General features: G+C 39.3%; 1 non-coding gene across 1 annotated transcript; it reads right to left on the minus strand.

Moving 5' to 3' along the window:
- Positions 1–3,988: 3,988 nt before the first annotated feature.
- LOC136216237 (small nucleolar RNA R71) lies at positions 3,989–4,095 on the minus strand. The gene has a single exon (XR_010683232.1). It is a non-coding gene; the product is annotated as a small nucleolar RNA R71 (small nucleolar RNA).
- Between the last annotated feature and the right edge of the window lie 2,360 nt (positions 4,096–6,455).

Here is a 6,455-nt window from a genome sequence, read left to right on the forward strand (position 1 = left end):
CCGCACATCTCCTCATTACAAACTGCCCATTTGCATCTCGTACTGCTGCTCCCATCCCTACATGGCCTTTAGCGTTAAAGCATGCGACATCAACACAACACGAGAAAAATCCTTCCGATGGCGGGTGCCAACCGTGCAACCAGCAGATGAAATATTTTATGCTACTATATTTCTGATCCACTGTTCTCCCGTACCAGTCTGATTCCTCAAGGCATTTGCTTTTGACCAATCATTAAGTACTGTGCAAGCTTGAGCCACTATTTGATCTGTTGTGCGAATCTCATACTGCCAAAGACGGATATTTCTAGCCTGCCATAAACTCCAGAGGTGCATCAATTTTTTTTTTTTTACAATTTATTCCGGTCTGCTCTAATCATATTATGAAACCATGCTGTTAGGTTCTCAGCTACCGCCGCCTCTGCATTAATTCGTTTCAGAAGTCTCGCCTTCTGCCACACTCTTATAGATAATGCACATTCAATAAAAAGATGTCATCCATCCTCCCAAGGTTCGTTACATATCACCCAAGTATTACATACCTATAACCCACGAGATTGGAGATTCACACATGTTGGAAGACAATTGTGTGCTAATTGCCAACCAAAATGCTGGACCTTTTGTGGAATTTCAGCATACCATAATTTTTTCCAGGCTCCCTGAGCATGAAATCTTTCACATGCTTCCAACGTTGTAGCCAATCGGTAAGCACTTTTCACTGTGTAACGTCCTGAAGAATAGAATTTCCATATTAATCGAACCTCACTACTCAAAGTACCAACGGCCAGTTTATGAATTTCTATAATATCTCTATGCTCGAAAATTTCCTCCAACAGCTCTTCATCCCAATCCTTGAAATTAAGGATAACAAATCATTAACTTTCAAACACTCCAACCCTTCCACCATAGGGGTTCGTATATAGCCATCATATCCTCATTACGCAACCATCTCTCACTCCACACATTTATTGATTGGCTGTTTCCAATTTTCCATCTGATTCCTTCTCTAATGATTATTTGAGAACTCCAGATACTTCGCCATATAAAACTTGGTGAATGCCCCAATGAGACCCCCATAAAATCCCATATTGGATAATATTTAGCTTTGAAAATTTTACTAACAAGCGAAGATGGATTGGTAAATAACTGTCATCCCTGTTTTCCAAACATAGCAAGATTAAAGGCTGTGAAATTTCGGAAACTCAATCCTCCCATCAATTTTGGAGCACATAATATGTCCCATGCCATCCAATTCAGCCCTCTATCACCTGACTTTTTAATACCCCACCAAAACGAATTCAGCATTCGTTGTAATTCCTCAGTCGTCGATATAGGGAGCAAGAATACACTAATGAAATAGATTGGGATAGCTTGCTCTGCTGCTCGAATAAGTGTAGCCTTACCAGCTTTTGATATTCCTTTCCTTCTCCAGCGATGTAGCCGCTGCCATAATCTGTCTCTGAAGTGTGCAAAGATTGATCATTTCGTTCTGCCCACCAACGATGGAAGGCCCATATACCTTCCCGTATTCAACGCACTAGTAATACCCAAAATGCTAGAAATTCCTATAGTCAGGTCATTTGCCACATTTCTACTAAACATGATTCCATATTTTTAACAATTTATAGCTTGCCCCGAAGAAGCTAATTCATATGATCTGAGTAATTTTTTAACACTCTAGCTTCAGATATGGTAGCCTGGCAAAATAAGAATGCATCATCGGCAAAGAGCAAATGTGAAATCGTCGGCGCCCCTCTCTTAACTCGGCACCCGTGCAATAACCCCATATTCTCAGCTGCCACCAATAATGACATCAACCCTTCAACGCAAAGAATGAATAAATACATTGATAGTGGATCACCTTGGCGAATCCCTCTTTTTGGACAAACATGACCAACCAACAGATCATTTATTATAACTGTATATTACGCAGAAGATACACAATGCATTATCAAATTCACCCACTTATCTGCAAAACCCAACTTTAGCATCAATTCCCTTAGATAATTCCAATCCACCATGTCATATGCTTTACTCATATCAACCTTTAATGCCACATTACCTACTTTCTTAGCAACGTTATTGTTAATGTTATGAATAAGTTGAAATGCAATCAAAACGTTGTCATGAATAGACCTCCCTTTAGTAAAAGCAGATTGATTTTCAGAGATAATCCCAGGCAAAAGCATTTTCATTCAATTTGCTAAGACTTTGGAGAAAATTCTGAGTATAACATTATACAGTGCTATTGGACGAAGTTTAGTCATAATAACAGGATTCTCACACTTTGGAATGAGAGTAATGATAGGTATTATTATGCTCAGAGGGTAACATACCTTGATCAAACCATATTGACCCAGCAGTGAAGATATCATCTCCAATTATGTCCAAGAATTTTTGATAAAATCTTGGATTAAATCCATCAGGTCCTGGAGCCTTATCAGGATGCATATTAAATAAAGCTCTCTTGAATTCCTGTTTTGTAAGTGGTCGTAGTAATTGCTCATTGTCCCGATCAGTGATGCATGGCTTCATCAAATCTACCACTTCACTCCATTCACTATTACTATCAGAGAAAACCGATTCAAAATACTATATTGCAATCTTCCCCATCCCCTCCTTATCATCAATCCAATCTCCTGCATTATTCTTGAGCCCTGTTAAACTATTCTGCTTCCGCCTTCCATTAGCAAAAGAGTGATAAAAACGAGTATTCAGATCTCCCTCCTGCAGCCATAAGACTTTTGCTCTCTGTTTCCAGTGGTCTTCCTCTTGAACCATAATTCTCACATACTCAGCTCGGGTCGACTCATACTCATCACTATTATTTGGACCTCCCAAATCACGTAGTTGTATTAACTTCACTTTTAATTGTTCAATTTTCTGACAGAAGTTGACATCACTACTTCTACTCCATCTCATAAGCACTTCTGCCACATGCGCTAACCGCGAACTCATTACCATTTGCATACTGATCCCCATGCCTCCTTACTCACATTCCAAATCTCCTCATCCCTTAGCCATCGTTGCTCGAATCTGAACTATTTTTGCCTCAGAACAGTTAAATTGATTGACGTATGTAAGATTATTGGGGAGTGATCTGAAGTGGGAGCAATATAATTAACACAAAAATTACCAGGAAAACGCCTCCTCCACGCTTCTATACAAAGGCTTCGATCGAGCTTCTCTTGAACTTCATTTGGTTTACCTCTATACCGTACCCATGTATACGGATATCCTTGTAACGGAATATTAGTAAGACCACAATCAGTCAGTGTATCTCTAAATCCCTTATAACACCACTCAGGATGCTCATTCAACTCTTTTTTTATCAATATGAATAAGTAGATCATTAAAATCTCCTAAAATAGACCATGGGAGAGGAGAGGTGGCAGCAAGGCTCCTTAGTAAATCCCAAGAAGTTCTTCGTCTAGCTCTCTCCGGATACCCATTAATCTAGTCAAACTTCTATTAATTTAGACGTTTTATTTTAATTCATTTTATTTTGTTTTGTTTTATGAACACAAGAAGTTTAAGTTGGCCTTTATTATTGTCCGATCCTGAAATTGAGCGTACTTTCCACAGGAACTTGGCTAATCGAAGAGCAAACATGGCACAAGAGGAACGTTCCATCATGGATCTACTCACTCCAAACCGTTTGGACATGAATTCAAGTATCGTGGAACCTACCATTGGAGCAAACAACTTCGAGATCAAGCCGGCAATGATCCAACTTATACAAAACTCCGGTCAATTTGGCGGAGATCCGAGAGAAGATCCAAACTCCCATTTAAATAAATTTGTTAAACATTGTTCTATGCTTAAGCAAAATGGGGTACCACCAGAAGCTATTAAACTAAAATTGTTTTCTTTTTCTTTAAGGGATGATGCAGCTGACTGGTTGGATTCTCTCGAGGCCGGATCCATTGGGACATGGGATGAGTTAGTTAAGAAATTCTTAGCTAAGTACTTCCCTCCATCTAAAACGGCGATGTACAAAAACGAGATAAGTTCTTTTCGCCAAACCGAGAGAGAGACATTATATGATGCGTGGGAGCGATTCCGTCGACTATTGAAGAAATGCCCACATCATGGATTTGAGAAGTGGCAACAGGTTAGTATTTTCTATAATGGTTTATCTTCCGCTAACTGTGCCACAATTGATTCCGCCGCAGGTGGAAACATCCTTAAGAAGACCCAAACGGAGGCTTATGATTTAATCCAAGAATTGGCGGAAAGGTGCTCTCATTGGCAAGCGGAGAAAAACCTAGAAACAAGAGCGGGAACATATTTGGTTGATTCGTCATCAAGATCCGGCATTGATGAGTTAAATAAAAAATTGGATCTATTAATGGCTAATTTGAACCAAAATAATTTGTGTGATTTATGTGGTTTAAGTGGACATAAGAGTGAGGATTGTCAAGCGGCAAACCCATTTCTTGGGGATACCGCTAGTGCAAACTTTGTGGGAAATTTTAAGCAATCTAATCCTTATTCCAACACATACAATAATGGTTGGAGAAATCACCCTAATTTCTCATGGACTAATAATCAAAATGTGCAAAATCCGCAAAGACCTCCACCCGGATTTAATCCTAATGAAAAGAGAAATGTTGGTGATGAAGCTTCGGCTATTGTAACAATTCTTGCAAAAATGGAAGCTCGTCTTGCAGGTATGGAGGAATGGAAGAGAAATCAAGATACGTTTACAAAAGGGCTTGAAACGAGCATAAGCCAATTAGCAAAAGCCATGTCCGAACGTCCTATGGGATCCCTTCCAAGCAACACGGAAACAAACCCAAGGGAGCATGTGAAAGCCATCACATTGAGAAACAACAAAGAGTTACAATCGGCTCCGAGCAAACAGGTAAAAGATACCACGGATGAGGTAAGTACTTCTAAACCTCAAGATTCATCTCCTCCAAAGCTTTTTGCGGATCCACTTGTTCAACCTTACAAAACAAAAATTCCATTTCCCCAAAGGTTGAACAAGGAGAAATAAGAAAAGCAATTCTCCAAATTTCTCGACATTTTCAAGAAATTACATATAAATATTTCGTTTGCGGAAGCCTTGGAAAATATGCCCATGTATGCTAAATTTTTAAAAGATATAATTTCCAAAAAGAGAAAATTGGAGGATAATGAAACAGTGAAATTAACAGAAGGATGTTCGGCTATCCTACTCAATAAATTACCACCCAAATTGAAGGACCCGGGAAGTTTCTCTATCCCGTGTACTATCGGTGGTATGTATTTTGAAAGAACTCTATGTGATCTTAGAGCAAGCATAAATCTCATGCCATTAAGTATCTTTCGAAAATTGGGTTTAGGAGAGACGAAACCCACTAAGGTTTCCTTACAATTAGCCGACCGTTCTCTTGCATACCCCAAAGGGTTTGTAGAAGATGTGTTGGTTAAAGTGGATAAATTCATCTTTCCGGCTGATTTTATTGTTCTTGATATGGAGGAGGATGATCGAGTCCCGATAATTTTGGGCCGTCCTTTTCTAGCAACCGGGAGAACACTTATAGATGTGCAACAAGGATAATTAATTCTCCGGTTACAAGATGAGGAAGTGGTTTTCAATGTTTTAAATTCTTTAAAATATCCTTCCGACAATATTGACCATTGTAACTTTCTTGATATAACAGACGAAGTTGTTAAAGATGTTTTTCAGAATGACATGTGTGAAGACCCATTGGAAAAAGTAATGTTAAATGATCTCGGGTTAAATCAAGAGGAGGTCGTGATAGATCGAGAAGTTGCCAACTTGACTTATGACCCCGAGGATTGCATGTGGATCCATGACCAGTATGAGAAAATCGTTCGAGGGGACAAACCGAGGCCCAAATCATCATTGGAAGAGCCACCCGAATTAGACCTTAAACCCCTACCATCTCATTTGAAATATGCATTTTTAAGTGAAAACTCAAACTTACCTGTTGTAATTTCTTCTTCTTTGACAGGTGAAATGGAAGAAAAGTTGATTAATGTGCTCAAAGATCATAAGAAAGCTTTCGGATGGACATTGGCGGACATCAAAGGAATAAGTCCTTCTATTTGCACACACAAAATTTTCATGGAAGAACAAGTTAAACCGACGGCCCAACCTCACAGACGCCTAAACCCAAGCATGAAGGAGGTGGTGAAAACTGAAATTCTAAAACTCCTTGATGCAGGTATCATCTATCCAATCTCGGATAGTAGTTGGGTAAGTCCGGTACAAGTTGTACCTAAAAAGGGAGGCATAACTGTTCAAGCTAATGAAAAAAATGAACTAATTCCGGTAAGAAAGGTAACCGGGTGGCGCATGTGTATTGATTACCGAAATTGAATGATGCCACTCGGAAAGACCATTTTCCTTTACCTTTCATCGATCAAATGCTTGAAAGATTGTCGGGACATGCTTATATGTGTAATTTAGATGGCTATTCTGGATACATGCAAATCCCGGTTGC

This window comes from Euphorbia lathyris, chromosome 1 (genome assembly GCF_963576675.1).
Source record: "Euphorbia lathyris chromosome 1, ddEupLath1.1, whole genome shotgun sequence".
NCBI classification, from domain to species: Eukaryota; Viridiplantae; Streptophyta; class Magnoliopsida; order Malpighiales; family Euphorbiaceae; genus Euphorbia; species Euphorbia lathyris.